This window comes from Tiliqua scincoides, chromosome 4, assembly GCF_035046505.1.
Source record: "Tiliqua scincoides isolate rTilSci1 chromosome 4, rTilSci1.hap2, whole genome shotgun sequence".
NCBI classification, from domain to species: Eukaryota; Metazoa; Chordata; class Lepidosauria; order Squamata; family Scincidae; genus Tiliqua; species Tiliqua scincoides.
The window spans coordinates 76,257,070-76,274,328 of NC_089824.1; the positions used below are offsets into that span (position 1 = coordinate 76,257,070).

Consider the following 17,259-nt stretch of genomic DNA (forward strand, 5'->3'; position numbering starts at 1 on the left):
GGGTCCTTGAAAGTCCCTTTTCCTTGCCAGTTTGCCTGCAACTCCCCAAAGCGACCCTTCCTGCACTTTGGGGCTTTTAGAGGAAGGGTGCTGGGCCACAATCCTATCCACACTTTCCTAGGAGTAAGCCTCATTGACTATAATGGGGCTTACTTCTGAGTAGGCATGCATAGGATTGGGCTTTTGGTTGCACTCTTTTTTTCTCAAATACACAAGCAGGCAATTGGCAGGCAATTCTCTCCTCAACATTTTTCAGTGTTTTCAATGACTTCAAAACATTTTTTCCTCCTTTTCAGAAATCACATATTCTTCCCTTTCCTAGCTTCTTGTGAATTTTTTTGTCATGTAATGATTTAATTGTATTAATTTTATTAATTTAAGATTAATTAATGTAGTAATTTAATGTAAGTAAAAAACTATAGTGTGCCTTGACAATTTTAGTGCCTTGTCAGTGTGCCCTGAGCTGAAAAAGGTTGAAAATGGCTGACCTAAACACACAATATTGGTACAGGTTGAGCCTCATTATTCATGTGGGTTCCATTCCAAGTACTCAGCATCCACTTTGTGGATGGCAAAAAACAAACTATAGCAAATCAATTTAAAAAACAAAGTTTCTTTGCTCTGTTGATTTAAAAACAGCCTTGCTGACCTTTGTGGTGTACGATAAGAGTCATTAAGAAGACAATCCATCAGTCCTCCTCCAAGCCCTTACAAAGGTGCTTCACTCAGTCCCTCCCTTCACCAATGCAAAGTTATCGCCTTTCTTTCACGTGCTCAAGGGGAAGTGAGGGGTTGCCTGGAGAGAGAAGGATTGATGGGTTGTCAGCCAGCTGCCACCCCCCCCCATTAAGGAGGCTATTGCTAAAGGACTGTTCAGTTTTTAAAACTGATTTTAAAGAGATGCATTTTTCCCCTTCTCCAGGGATCAGCACATTCCTTCTCATTTGCAGTGGTCATTTGTGTTGAGTCAAATCTGTGTATAAAAAACCCATGTATAACAAGGCTGGACCTGTATTATAATAGTCCAGATCTCCATGGACCTACACATTACCCCTGGCTGCGAGGTTCTCTCGGTTGCAAGTTGCAACCTGGTAACCTCACTTTGTTCTCACCCTTGGAGGTGGCATTTTACTTAGTTTTGTCTAATGTTCTTTTCAAGGATGAGCAAATTGCTCTGTCCCAGCCAGAGTGGCGAGGTAGTTCTTGCTGAACACTGAGAATACAGCACTGTCTAATATCCCATACAGATAACAAAGTTAACTCATCTTCATTTATTAAATATGCAAAGTAGACAAGGCAGCCAGTCTACTGGAAAATGATTAATTGCATGAAGGGCTATGATGAGCCTCGGGAAAATTGACAGTTATCTTCTGAGCTGCGCTGTGCTGTGCTGTTTTTCCCTTCCTGTGTCTGAATTGCATGGAAAACATTTGAACTGCTGTGACTAATAAAGCCTCTTTCTACAAGGACTGTTCTTGACATATTATCCTTTTGAAGGGAGATGTTGTTTTATATCTGCTCCGCTGCAAACTTGCTGGTGGACATTGGTGTAATATCCACTGTGCAGCAAAGCAGGCACCTTCCTGAAGGCTTCAGCCTGGCCTGGAGGCAACCATGTAACTGACCTCCCTACATCTCTTTGTGTTGTCCTGCCTTTACAAGTGGGGGTATCAGCAGCAGCAAGTCCTTTTGCTTCTCTTGCAGTAAAACAAATTGGCTGTGTATTGCCTAAAATAGTCAGATGACACAGAAAGTGATCTTTTATGGACAGTGCAATCCCCCTGTGCCAGGCTATGCCTGCATAAGCATAGCTTCCTTGCATCCTATCCTGCAGAAGAGTACGGAAGGAAATGACAGCAGCACAAAGGTAGCGTTTCTGACAGCCCCCGAATCCATGGCAACACTGCTGACTCCCATCAATCATACAGCAGCATGCCAATGATCTCCCCACTTCAGTCATGCATAGGAGAAGCCAATCTGCGCATGCCATTGGAGATATGCCCACATGATGTCATCCTACCCGCACAACTCACCCCCACTCAGAGCATCCTCAGCCGTGGCAACCTCTGTCATGTAGACTTGAAGACCACAGAATATCTCAGGCTGAGGCCTCCCTACACATGGGGGTTCAGATTCACTCACATTAGCTATCCCCAGGCAACAAATAGACTCCCATTTGACTGCAAGCCACAAGGGACACACAGAGAAAGAACAGCAAGCTATCTGAGATACAACCTAGATAGTTTCACAGCTCACTCCAAGTCTTAGAGTACTTAAAGCTTCCCTGGAGAGCAAACTAAGTGTAGTAGGTACAATAATTGAGTTTTAAAGAGGCATGCTTATTCCCAGAAGAGCTGTCTTTTTAACTGAAAGCAACTGCGATGGTGGGGAACAGGGCCTAGGAGAGGAAATTTGTACCCAGACCCAGGGTCAAAAAGGGGACCCAGGAGCCAAGGAGGGGGCCCAGAAATTTCCTGGGATCTTATGTTTTCCTATCTACTCAGAGTTGTTGCCTGCAGGCAGTGGCGTAGCTGGCGGGGGGCGGTCCACCCCAGGTACCACCCTAGGGGGGAGACACCACAAATGCCCCAACATCGCTAACATTGTGAAGGTTAGGAGTAACCCCATCATGCTATATACTGTTGGATGTGGAATGTCCAGCAGAATGCAATGCAAAAAGCCAGAGTTAAATATCTCCTTTCTATCAAACGTTATGGCCAAAAAAACAGAAACCCAAAAATGCATGGAGCCCTATGGATGGTGAAACCAAGCCATATTGTGTGTTTACTCGCGAGTAGGCAGACTTGCTTTAGTGTGTCAGAAAAGGGCAGGCTGAGAGGAATCCAACAACACCAGAATGGTTCCTGTCCAATGAATGCAGCCCCCAAAAAACACCCAAGAAGGAAGTCCCTCCCTCCAAGCTGAGGAATGTATTGAGCCCTATGGAAAGCGAAAGGAAGCCACATGGTCGCATTTACTCGCGAGTAGGCAAACGTGCCTTAGTTCCTGGTCAAGTTGGGCACAGGGGAGTGCAAGGCTAGCTTCATGGTCCCAATCTGATGAAAGTGGAGCTGAATAAATGTTCCAGAAGGCAGGCTGCCCCCCCCCCCAAATAATAAAACAGAGGCTTCAGCTGTAAGCTGAAAAATTCAGCTGAACTTTTACTTGTTTTTAGACTTGCAAAGCTGGGTGAGTTCTGATAGTGATATGCTTACTTCCCCCCCCCCCTCCAAGCCTGGATGCACCACAATCTCCCTTTCTCCCCCCTTCCAAGCCTGGATCTCCCCCCTCCAAGCCTGGATTCCCCACAATCTCCCTTTCTTCCCCCCTCCAAGCCTGGATTCCCCACAAACTCCCTTTCTCTCCCCTTCAAGCCTGGATCCCCCACAAACTCCCTTTCTCCCCCCCCTTCAAGCCTGGATCCCCCACAATCTTTCCCCCCCCTCCAAGCCTGGATGCCCCACAATCTCCCTTTCTCCCCCCTTTCAAGCCTGGATTCCCCACAATCTCCCTTTCTCCCCCCCCTTCAAGCCTGGATCCCCCACAATCTTTCCCCCCCTCCAAGCCTGGATTCCCCACAATCTCCCTTTCTCCCCCCTTTCAAGCCTGGATCCCCCACAATCCTTCCCCCCCCTCCAAGCCTGGATGCCCCACAATCTCCCTTTCTCCCCCCCTTCAAGCCTGGATCCCCCACAATCTGTCCCCCCCTCCAAGCCTGGATTCCCCACAATCTCCCTTTCTCCTCCCTTCCAAGCCTGGTTCTCCCACAATCTTCCTAGTGACCAAAATTCTGGAAATTGTGGCTTTTTGCAATAATACCATCATGTTATATACCATTTTATGCAGAATTTCATCCATTGCTTGTGGGGAAATATACACTACATTTATTTTCTGGCCATTATTATTATTCATTTCATGTCATGACTATTATTATCTCTGTCTCACCTACCTCACAGGGTTGTTGTGAGGACAAAATAAGGGGAGGAACCATGTACACCACCCTGAGCTGCTTAGAGAAAGGGTGGTATAAAAATGTGAATTAATTAAATAATTAATAAATAATATAATATGATATAATAAAATATAATTAATTACTTGATTACATCATATGGGGTGACAAAATTTTATGGGCCCCGGGTGTCAAATGACTTAGCTAGGTCTCTGCCTGCAGGGGATGCTGGGAACACTGCCACGAGCGTGTGGCTGCATATATTGGCAAGCCATATATGCTGGGCCAAGGAATGCATACATGACACTCCTTAACACAGTACCAAATCTGGGAGGAAACTGGCCTGCTACAGTAGGTCTTTGGCTTGTGGATCTGCTTACCATGAAGGAGTGTATAGGAGCTCAGGGACACAGCTGCAAGACTACAGCTGCTGCAGGAGCAAGTTTTGGCACGCACAGGATACTTTCCATTCTAATGTGAGCCTAAATATGATGCTAATATTCTGCATGATTTCCTATAAAGATGTGTGCCACTTAACAACCGTTTGTTTAACGACAGACTGCACTTATGTTGGTGGTCAAAGCATAACAAAGATGCTCTTAATGAGGCAATCACATCAACCATAGCCTGCAGCAGAGTATATGTTACACAACAGAGAGGCTCTTAATGCAAAGAGGCATCTATCTCTAGTAACCTGCCTGTGTGGCCAGCTAGTGTCTGGCAGGGAGTCTCTGTTTACACAACCAAGGCAATAGATTGACTGAATATTCACTTAATGACCTAATTGCATAACAACGGGAATAGGAGAATGTATCCCCGTCAGTAAGTACAGCACACCTGTATTTAAAAGATTTTAGAGATACTTAGGAGTGTGTTTGCTTTTCCTTATTACTATATCTAGCTGCCAGTGCCACATGGGTGGATAGACTTGGGCTCCAAAGACTTTTCCAGCTGTCTACACCCTCTCCCACCCTGTTTTGCCCCTCCCTGCCCCCATTCTGCTTGCTCGTCACCACCCTTCCCCCGCTCTGTTTCACCCCTCCCCTTTTGCAAAGGGAGGAAAAGAAACTTTGTACCCCCTAATAAAATTCCTCTCAGAGGCCCTGCACCCCACCCCAGGCACAAGCAATCCAAAGTCCAGGAAATTCTGCTGCATGTGCAAATGTGATCAAGTCGAGACTATTTTGCATTTTATTTTAGTCTTGGTTCAAAATTAGTTTTGCCAGAGGGTCAGCTTGACAAAGGAGTGTGGTGGGGGCTGTAGAAGACCAAGGCCTCATTTCTGTTCTGGGGTTGCTGCCCCATATGCTGCTTTTCCATGTCCATATTCTTTTTCATTCTTTATTGTTAATAATAATAATAATAATAAACTTTATTTGTATCCCGCCCTTCTCCCTGAAAGGGACCCAGACTTGTTACAGTCTTGAAAGTCAGAGGAAATCTGACTTTGCCTGATTGGGAGGTGACTGAGGCAGCTTGGAACAGAATTTAGAACCTTTTAACAATTTTTTTAATGTAAAAAAACTGTGAAGCAATATTATTGTCCTGCCAGGTTCCATTCTGCCCTGTCTTATCCCTGGCTCAGTGCAACAGTATTTTTCTGCACTGAGTGGCTGATGACAGACCTGTTTCCGAGGGGGCTCACCCCCCAAAAAGTGTGTGTGGGGGGGAGAATTCAAAATGGCCAACTGAACTGACCCTGTAAAGAAAAAAGAGCTCATCAGCCCCACTGTGCCCTGGAGCCATGCCATGATGTGTATGCGCAACCTCCTGATTTTAGAAATGGGTTATGTCAGAATGCCAGATGCAAGGGAGGGCACCAGGATGAGGTCTCTTGTTATCTGGTGTGCTCCCCGGGGGATTTGGTGGGCCGCTGTGAGATACAGGAAGCTGGACTAGATGGGCCTATGGCCTGATCCAGTGGGGCTGTTCTTATGTTCTTATGAGTGAGGAGCCTCCTTCTAATGGTGGAGAAGCTGGACTGGCTGGCTCTGATTGGTCTGTGCAAATCCTTGCCACAGGATGTAGTGATGATGGCCCCTGAAGGCCTAGATGCCTTTTGAAGGGGGTTGGACAGACAGGGGCTCTGGAAGGGAATGGGTGGACAGGGACTGGCTATTATTAGTCTGTGGAACTCCTTGCCACAGGATGTGGTGATGATGACATCTGAAGGCCTATTTTAAAGTGGGTTGGACAGACAGGGTGCTGAACAGGAAGGCTGGATGGGGTTGTCTGGCTCTGATTGGTCTGTGGAGCACCTTGCCACAGGATGTAGTGATGATGGTTCCTGAAGACCTAGATGCCTTTCAAAGGGGGGGGGGATTGGGAACAGAAAGGGGTGCTGGACAGGAATGGCTGGACACAGGCTGGTTGGTGGACTCTCTCTCTCTTCACCCTTGGAGCTCAGGGCCTGGGCGGGAGGCGGGGGCATTTCAGTGATGTTGCACAGGTTCTGTGAGCAGGTGGGCCTTCTTGTATGTTGAGTTGGGCTGCACTCCAGGTATACACTTTCCTGGGAGTAAGCCCCATTGAACAGAATGGAACTTATTGCAAAGAGTTCAGAGCCCCGCTTGCCCTGCTGGACGCCTCCCTGGGGGCCTACTTACACCAGCAGGCACAGGTCAGACCAGTTCTGCTTGCATGGCAGGCGGGGGTGGGTGGGTTGAGAGAGATGGGCCTCTTGGCTCTCTCCCTCTGGGGCACCCATTTTCCACCACTGTGCTGTGGCACACTGGTGTACTGCGAGTGGTCCACAGGTGTGCCACAGGAATTTGGGGGAAGGTCATTTATTAATAGGGCCAATGGGAGATGTGAGCCCCCCACTGGCAGCATGGTGTGCCTTGTCAATTGTCAAATACCTAGTGGTGTGCCTTGACCATTTTAGTGCCTTGTCAGTGTGTCATGAGATGAAAAAGGTTGAAAATCACTGCTCTGGGGGGCTCCTCTCCCAGGAGCAGGAGAGTCACCCAGCAGGAGAGGGGTCAGGAAGGGGAAAGGGGTCTAGGTGGGGATTCTGCAGCAGCACTCTCGAGGTAGGGGGCAAAGGAGCATCCCCCTCCTCTCCTGTCTGCCTGTGATGAGGGGCTGAATGGAGGGGGGTAGGTGGGGGACCCCTCCACTGATGTCACAGGGCCAGGTCAGGCCAGCCCAGGCAGCTGCACCTGGCGGAGGGTGGGGCTGGAGCTGTGCAGCAGTGACATCAGGAGAACCTTGTGGCGCCACAGCCTGGGGCTCCTCAAGGAGTAGCCTGTCTTTGGGGGTGGCGCATGGCGCAGTGGGTGTGTCTGCAGTGGGGATGTGCACCTCAGTTATATGTGCACCTCAGCTGGGGAGCCAGTGCCACCCAGGTGGGTGCCCAGAGGGAGTGTGCGCTCCTGGGGGTGGGCCGGGCAATTTCAGTAAAACAACCAGAATAAAATACAGTATAGATCAGAAACCAAAAACACAGATTTAAAATGAAATCATGAACATTAAAATTCAATTAAAATTCAATTAAAATTATGGATATTCCTTTGACCCCTAGTTTTAGAGAGTCAAGCCAAAAATAGATATTTAAAATGCATATGGCAAGGCAACCCCCCCCCCTCGGAGTAGCCACAAGGCTTCTGTCAGCCTATGGATTTGATTGAAGTTTGCTTACATATGAGGTTCTATTTTCCCTCTGGAACAAGAGCTGTTACAGGTGGGTTTGTGTTGGAGAAGAACGCCCTGGCTGAGCTAGAAGAATTGGCAAATTTAATCCTATCTATCTGATGCCATAACAAGCTAATAAGGGGAAAGCAGAGCCACAACTAATGAGAATTTTCAGTCTGGTATACAAGCCCAAATACTAGATACCTGCACCTATGAGTGAATGCTAGGGCCCAATCCTATCCAATTTTCCAACTCCGGTGTAGCCATACTGCAGCCCCAAGGCATGGGAACAAATGTTCCCATACCTTGAGGAGGCCTCTGTGACTGCCTTCCCACCATGGGATGCAGTGCAAGCCCCATTGGCTCAGCTGCACCGGCACTGGAAAACTGGATAGGATTTGGGTCATAACATGATACTGACCTTAGAAGCCACCGCCCCATTGTTTGGACTTCCCAACAACCCTGTCCCAGAACTTCAGACAAGGGGCAGCAAAAATCAAGGCAAGATGTTACTTTTATCTGTTTCCTCCAACTTCTAGGGCTGACTATCTTGCCACTGATGCTAAATGTTCTCAGAAATATGAATGCTTTACCTGGACTGCTGTTACGTCTTTCCAGCTGTAGGATCTTGCCAAGATTACCTACATCTCATTCCCTATTTGACTCCATAATATGTAGCGCCTGTTCCAAGTTCAGATTACTTGGACAAATCGGGTAACACTTCTGCTGCTCCATATTCTCTCACGTTATTGAGTAAAGGTAATTACTTAGCTCTGGAGAACCATACTTGCATCTGAATATGTACACCAACAACTTTTCTGAATGAATAATACATGTAACTGCCTCCTGGACAAAGCTGTGAATAGCAGCTGTGCAGATGTGGCTCTGAAGTTCACAGAACAGATTGGGAACCATTGGCAGAAACCGCTTGTGCACGGCCGGAATTTGCATGTGTAGTCCAGTATGAACCATCTAAGTAGGTTGCAGTTTGTTTGCATTGACATAAAATGATAAATGCTCTACTTCAAAATGAGACTGTGAGCCTGTGTGGGAAAATGTGGGGCTGCAATCCTGTGTACAGTTATGTATACTTAACCAGGGCCAGCCCAGTCATGTGGCAGACCAAAGTGGCTGCTTTGAGTGGTGGGCTAGGGGAGGCAGCAAACTGCCAAGGGGTGCCTCCACCCATGCCTGCCATCCACACAGCTGCTTCAATATGTGTTCCAATCCTCTTCTTGCTCACTGAGGGTGAATGAGAGGAGGATCAAGGCCCACCTTTTTCAGCACTGCTGCCACATGGTGATGGTACTAGAGAAAGAAGCAGCAGGGGCTTGCAGCAATCACGCTCTGATCACTCCCCTATCACCTAGGCCAGTGGTTCTCACACATTTAGCACTGTGACCCACTTTTTAGAATGAGAATCTGTCAGGACCCACAGGAAGTGATGTCATGACTGGAGGTAACATCATCAAGCAGGGAAATTTTTCACAATCCTAGGATGCAATCCTACCCACACTTACCCAGGAGTAAGTCCCATTTACTAGCCTTGTGAAAAGAATATACATAGTAGCTTATTAAAAGTACAGGTCTGTAACATTTCCCCAAATGCAACATTTCCCCAAATGCAGTCACATACTATGGTAGCAACAAGTCTAATGTATATTTTTAAATGTATATTAAAAATAAAATATTGAAATGAATGGGGAACTACCTGAAATTGGCTCGCGACCCACATAGTGGGTCCCGACCCACAGTTTGAGAAACACTGACCTAGGCTTAAGTGGGGAAGAGGCAGAGCAGAGGTGGAGCAACCCATCTTACTTTTACTTGTACTGCCTGCTGGTTCTCACCTGGCCCCTTCCTTGTTTAATATGCCAAATCACTGCCTCTCTGCATGTTATAGTTTATTTCTGAGAAGTCAGTCGATCCTTATAGGCAGCTTGATACTCCTGTTCCTCTCTCGTTTTGCACTTCCACTATCTGATATTTGGCCTTTTTGCCAGGGAGACAGGATGGCTCAGTCATTATTAGGCACCAAACAGCCATCCACCTTTTCTCACTTTCCTCTTCTATTTTTCCCTCTTCTTCCTCTTCAATTGTTCCTCTGATTCAGCAGCAAATCTTGTAGAATACACACCACATGACAGATTTAAATGTGGCACACAAAAGCTGGAGAGTCTGGAATGGTTTTGACTTCTTTATGAGAAGATCTATTCTATTGAGCCTGGTGAGCATTTCACAGACAGTAATCGCTCCTGACTCCAGTTAAGACAGAATATTGGATTCAAAATGTTTTCTTTTTGACCTATTGCTTGGGGTAACATTGTGCCATGTTCCATCAATGCACAGTCCATTACATTCTCTATGATATGGTGTACTGTGCTTTGAAACTTACTGTTTTCTTGAACAGAACAGTACTAAGGAAACTAGGGCTGCAATCCTACACTTTCCTTGAGCACAATGGGACTTACTTCTGAGTAGACATGCCTAGGCTTAAACCATTTCTGCCTAAGGTTGCATATACACAACTGAGACCAAATGTGTACAACTGTGGGCAAAAATGGGTTAAACTGTAGATTACTCCTTTTGATGCAACATAAAGGATGAGGAGGCAAATCTTAAATCTTCCTATTCAAGCTCCAGGATTAATCTGGACATGCTGTACATCTGGTAAGACTTGTTTAAATTTACAGGCGCTTTCAGCTGCAGTACCTTTTCCTGCACACACACCCTTGAAAAGGAGGGGGAAAGGAAAAAAACTGCTGTCCACTCAGAGTGGTGTACAACCACTCTGAGTGCCCATAAAGGTACTCTGTTTAATATCCTCAAGGTATGGTACCCGGGGCCTGTACCCTCTCGGCCCCACCTTAGCTCTACTGCTGAAAGAGAGGGCTGGCAATAGGTTTCAAGAGCCTGTAGCAGACCTTGAAATTCCACCATTTTGTCAGCCATTTTATATTAAGAGCCAGGATGAGATTTTAGTAATTAAAATACAGCACCAAGATCTCTTGGAGATGCCCAGACTCATAATGAAATCAGGTAGCTGTGTGTTTAACACCCAGCTCATGAATATGCTGCTTCCATGGTGGCTTGGTTGTTAGAAGATCTTGTTGCATGCAGGGCCAGCCCAAAAGCTCCTGATGCCTAAGGAGGCATGCCAATTGCAGTCCCCATTTACCCGATGGTGTGCCGGCCTCTATTCCTCCCACTCTTCAAAGTTCTAGCTCTGTGTTCTCTTCCCCTCCACATTTCCTCTTCTTCTCTGCCCCCTTTCCTTTTCCAATCCAGGGAGTGGGAGGAGGAGGAGAAGCAGTGAAGGTGAATAGATGAAAAGAGGTGGGTGTCCCCCACCAAGCCACTGCCTGAGGTGACTGCTTCAGTCGGCCTCATGGATGGACCAGCACTAGTTGTATGCTACCTTTCCACCTTGTGGTCTTTGCATAACATGTAGGCAGTATGGAAGGGGAATGGAGAAACTGACTTGCAGCCCAATCCTATCCACACTTTCCTGGGAGTAAGCCACATTGACTCTAATGGGACTTCTGAGTATACATGCATAGGATTGGGCTGTTGGTTAGCACTTGTAGGTCATTAATTTGACAACTGATATAAGAGTGATATGCACAGCAGGGCTACAAGTCATTAGGACTTGTAATGAATGAGCATGAACTACAGTTGAAGGCTGTTTTAAGTAAATCAGATATCTCTGTGTTGTATTAAAATAAATAACCTCTCCTTATAGATCAGCTGATTGTCTAAATAATATATTGTTATAGTGGCTCTAGTTCTGTGTGTGACTTATAGACATACAGAACAAGACAAAAGTGATAAAGAGCACAAAAATCGTAAAACAAAGCAGGAAGCATTATAACTGTGGGTAATTAGCATTTATCTCTAGCCTCCAGAACAAAGCTCAGTATCCTGTGACTTAATTGGGAAGTCAAGTAAAAACATGTTGCACAATATGTCTTGTGGTTTTGTGCAGTTGAGTAAGAATAAGACATTGTGTCATGTGTGCAAGAGATATAGAAACAATGAGATATACAGAGATATCAGAGAGATATGAGAGATATCAGAGATGTACATCAAGAGATGTAGAAACAATGAGAGATATAAGATTAACTACCTCTTAATGCAGGATTAATCTTCATGAAGATTAAGAATGGTTCTGTATTTGCTGGCCTTGCCTTGGTCTGGCAGACAAATGTGACAAAGCAACAAACTACTACAAGATGAAATAACTGATATATGCATCAAAAGTATTGGCTACGCATAGGAAGCACATCAACAAATAACTGATCATAAAGACATGATTTTTTTTTCAAAGAGTGAATTTGTGCCATGTTTGCACAAAGAGGGAAATGTGCTGCATATGTCCCTCTTTGTGCAAGAATGGTGCAAATTTACTCTTTGAAAAATCACATCTTTATTTTCAGTTATTTGTTATAATAATACTAATAATAATAACAACTTTATTTTTACCCCGCCTTTCTCCCCTAAGGGACTCAAGGCGGCTTACAAGAGGTTAAAACAGATTAAAAACATAAATTAAAAGACAGGTAAAAGCATATAACACAGATTATGCAGATTATTAGCTTCTTCTTGTATTTATTCTGGTGCAAGACTTGTGCATTGCCACTTGCATCATATTGCATGGGCATGGAACTAGAAATCTTATGGGGTATTAAATGACAGTGCCTATACAGGTAGTTAAATCCAACTGTCTGCAATGTTTTTGGCACATTGGAGCACAAGGTGTGATAAAGAGGTGGAGAACTGGAAAAGGCATTATAGCAAAGTTACTGTTGTGCACTGTTTGCCATCCTATACACACTATCCTCAGAATAATTTTTCCTTTGAACCATATAACCAATCCCCCTCCTTAATTAAGGCTGCAATCCTAACCACACTTTCCTGAGAGTAAGCCCCATTGAAGAACATAGGACTTACTTCTGAGTAGACTTGGTTAGGCTTGTGCCCTAAGGCTTCAATCCTATACACATTTACTTGTCAGTTAGTCCCATGGAACTCAATGGGCTTACTTTTAAGTAGACATGCATAGGATTATGCTGTAAGAGTCCTGTATCACCTTAGAGCAGCGTTGGCTAACTTTTCAACTTTAGGGCTTCTGGACCTTTAACAATTGTGTAGAAGAGGAAATGTCAGCAGGGTCAGCTTATCACCTCACAGATGACAAGCTGTACCTGCTGAAATTCCCTCCTCTACACAATTGTTAAAGGTCCAGGAGCCTAAAGGTGAAAGGTTGGCCACCCCTACCTTAGAGACTAATTTATTTCAGCATAAGCTTTTGCTACAGCCCACTCCATCAGATTCATGAAGTGAAATTCTTAGAAGGTATGCATGCACACACAGAGAGAGAGAGAAGAGCATGGAAAAATAGGAAAATAATAATAATAATAACTTTATTTTTATCCCGCCTTTCTCCCCAAAGGGACTCAAGGCAGCTTACAACATATAAAAACAGAATTTAAAAACAAATAAAAAACATATTAACACATCATAAAAAACAGCAGTCAGAGTAAAAAATAGGTAAAAAGAGCATAGAGCAGCAGCAAGTCATAAAAGAAACAGGCCTGTAAAAATATTAAAAGATGTTAAAAAGATGCACATTGTGGAAGGTGCATCAAGGAAAAAACATTGTGGAAGGTGGAGTGAAAGTGGAAATGTCATTTGTTGTTATTGTTATTGTTGTTATTATTATGTAAAATACCACAATTCATGGCAGTTTGACGAAATCATCTGGCTGCACCGAGATTGAGTTGGAAGAACAATGATGACTTTTTAGAGCCAAAACCTATGAAGGAAGGTTCAGTCAAAAGCAGTGGGTGCTGAGCTGATTGTTCAATGTGAAGCCAGATGTATCAGATCTGACTTGGCTAAGTTATTTAACCATGTAATGAGACAGGAAGCCTTCTTCATTATTCAAACCAAGTCAAATATGTTCACATTTCCTGAAAAAAATTCAGGTTCAGCAGTTTCTTACTGGAATCTCCTTTAGTAATTTTTTTATTGTAAAATGATGGTCAGCTGTGCAGTCTCCAGGGGGACCAACATGTTCACCCACTGGTTTCTGAATGTTGCCATTTTTTCTATCAGAACTGTGTCTAATTATTGTATTGCGCAGGACCTGTTTGTCCTATGGATATGTAGACAGCAGAGGGGAATTGTTGACAAGTTGACATGTATCACATTGCAGGGTCAGCAAGCAAATGAACCCCTAATGGTATGGTTGATGCTGTTTGGTCATGTGAAGATGTTGCCTGATTGGGTATGGGAACAGATTTGGCATCTAGGTTTGTTGCAGGGTTTGGTCTGTTTATGTCACTGTCATGTGGCCTATTGATTAGTAGTTGTTTCAGGTTGGAAGGCTGGCTGTAAGCATTGATAGGCCTATCAGACTGACTGCACCAAATTGCTAGGCCTTCTTAATTAGAAATTTGCATCAGCTGTGAGTTACCTGATGGGAGGGCTACTCTGGGACAGCTTGCATCATCCTTCTGGACCTTTTGATGAGCTTTGGGCTCTGATTGGTGATAATCTTTGAGAAAATGCCTTTCTACTGATTTGGCTGGGGAGGGATCAAATTCTCTTTTGGTTGTCTGATGGTCTGGTAGTTGGCTATGTTGATGGTAGGTTTTTTATTTGTGCTCTAACAATACCCAGAAATGGTGAGATTAAGTTCTGTATGCTAGGGGTTTGCTTGTTATTTGTTGCCTATTTCTGTTTAGTTCCCAAAAAGTATTCAGGGATCTTGAAACTTTTCTTCTAAGGCTAAATAAATATATAAGTTTTCCATGATGTGTGGTTGCTAAGTGGGGTAACTGGGTTCAACTAAGTCCTGTATTGACTATGAAATTGTTCTATTGTTTTTTGCCAGTGCTCAGGAGGAAAGGAAAATCTTGGGTTTGGAACTTTATCTCCCCACTGAGCTGCTGGTAAGCCTGTAAGCCTCTGGTTTCTCATGAACTGAGGACTGGCAATAAAAGAGAGGTGGTAGCTCCACTGTGTAAGGTTGGTTTCAGCCCTGTTGTGGTCCTTATTTCAAGTTGAACCTGGGTGGTCCTACTGGGCCTTGAAAGGGCCTGGTTTTGGGTTGGAGCCCCCAATTGGTGGTGCAGATAGAGAGCAGATGCTTGTGACATGCTCCAATATTGTTTGTCTTTAGTCAGGCAGTGAAAATGTTTCTGTTTAGTCTGGCTTTTTCTTAAGCTTTATGATAGTCACTTTTTACCTGCTCTGCTGGTTTTATACTTTGTAATTGTATAACTGTTGACTTCAGTTTGTAAGCCACCTTTGATAGTCCCTTGAATGGGACTAAAGGAATACATTCCTTTAGTAAATAAAAGGAATAACAGATGCATGACAACACATGTGAGGTAGATTATGGCAGGTCCAAGGTCACCCAGTGTACCTCATGGCTGAATGGACACTTGAGCTCAGATCTTCTTGATCCTAGTCTGACAATGTAAGCATTATTTTTTTCAGATATTCTGTAAATGTGGATATTGGGTGTTAGCAAGTCTCATTTCTACTGCTGATGTACTCCATAATCCTAGAAAGGGCTTAGCCCATGAGGTTTCAGTGTGTGTCATTGCAACATAATTCGTTTGTAGCCAAATTTGGAATTTTGCCAAGTTCTTGTGTTTCTAAGAAGCATGTAATTAAAAAATAACTTTGGAAACCATCCTAGGTCACACTTAATGGCACTGGCTTGTATAGTAATAATCTTTTGTTGGTTGATGTCTAGAATCAGCATGAGGAAGAAATTGCGTTAGCAACAGAAACAGAGAAAATCAAAAATAGTATTGTTGCTAAAGACAAATGTGTGCATCATGCTAGTCTTTTGGTTGAGAAACAAATTAACTATACAGTATAGCACTCAAATTTAAATGATCCCTCTCCTACCCAGTTCTACTTTTGACCATCTGTTCTCTAAATGCAACATTACCTATGCAAATAAATTAGAAGAAAAGAAAATACTTTTAGACAAAATACTTTTAGGTAGATAAAAATATGAAGCTCAAAAGCCAACAGAGCTGATATTGGTGTCTTATATGTGTATATTGGAAACTGGCAATAAAATAGCTGAAAAAGAGAAAACTCTTAGAGGTAAAAGTGGGAGGCAGGAAAATGATGCACTCTGTGGTAAACACCTAGGCTGTAATCCTAATCACACTTTCCTGAGAGTAAGCCGCATTGAACAAAATAGGACTTCTGAGTAGACCTGGTTAGGATTGTACTCCTAGTCTGTTAACACATTGCTTCATGGCAAGGTTGGTCATGAGTTTGCAGGACAGTATTTGGATAGGCCAATCCTAAATAAGGTGCAATCCTATGCATGTTGTTTGTAACTAGCTGATGCTTGCTGCTCTGATGCCCTTCATGTTGCTACATGGTACCTCTGGACTACTGGGTCATGTGTGCTGGGGAAAAATGGAATAACTGTGCATCTGTTTTGGGCATGTTGTCAGGGCGCATGATGTAAGCAACTTGCATAGATGACAGTGTTTTGGGAAGTGGATTAAGAAGTTTGGTGATTTTTTTTTTGTGAGCAGCAATATGCTTTAAGAACTTAAATCTTGTTAACATACTGTATATCCATTAGTCTATTGTAAAATTGGTTTCGTTTTAAGCTGTTTTGGTTAAAATTGCAGTTTCTGAGAATCTATTGACAACTTAAGTGGGGGCTTGCTGTAGTGCTTCCTCTTTAGGGAATGCACTAGGCATCGTAGTGACTGGCCCTGAAATGGGATGCCCCCTGAGAACCTGGAGATGGGGACTGGACCTAATACCCCATGCAGACAGCCCTGTCACAACCCACATGCTCTAGTCCCCTCCCACACCTGAACCCCCTAATTGCCTCTCCACCTCAGATTGTACCTTGGGTATGATCAGGTCCAGCAGGATGCTACCCAGATGAATATTCTAAATAATGATAGAACTTTAAGTGAAAGCCAAGAGGACCTGTATTTTACTGTAAATGTCGCAATGAAAGGGGATATGCATGGGATAGGCTGATAGTACATTTATTAGGACCGGGGATAAAGCGATAGGGTGTGGGCGATAGGTTCAATGGGTAATTGGTGCTGCCAGCAGGTAGCACATACAGTACCCTTTGAACCATAGGATGTTTGCCAGAGCAGGCTGCAGTGTTGCCTCAAGGTGCCATTCTGCCCAGGCAATGGGGCAACTCCCACGTCCTCCAAGATGTGATACAGGTTGAAGAGAGTCCATCCCAGCCAATGAGGCATTCCTCCACCAGTTAGTGCTACCTGCCATCCTAAGAGTTGAGAGTAAGACTAACCAAATGCAGTGGAGCTCATTGAGAGGGCCACACATAGGACTGAGGTGCACGCACAAGGTCTAATGGGAAAATTTGTGTAGTCTCCTCTTAAAATTTGGGGATAGAAATGATATAGGGCAAGTATTATTGCAGCAACCTTACCCTGCACATGCCCAATCTCGTCTGATCTTGGAAGCTAAGCAGGGTTAGGCCTGGTTAGTACTTAGATGGGAGACCGCCTGGGAATACTGGGTGCTGTAGACTTGCACCATAGTCTTTCGAGACTGAAGGTTGCCAACCAGGGCAAGTATTTCAATGGATATTCCAAATCTGTGCATTAAAAAAGAGGGACCTGAAACAAAATGTTGCATCT

At 44.3% G+C, this 17,259-nt stretch overlaps 1 pseudogene; it reads left to right on the top strand.

The window, feature by feature from the left end:
- The first annotated feature begins 17,031 nt into the window (after positions 1-17,031).
- On the top strand, positions 17,032-17,150 carry LOC136650775 (5S ribosomal RNA; annotated as a pseudogene).
- The last annotated feature ends 109 nt before the right edge of the window (positions 17,151-17,259 follow it).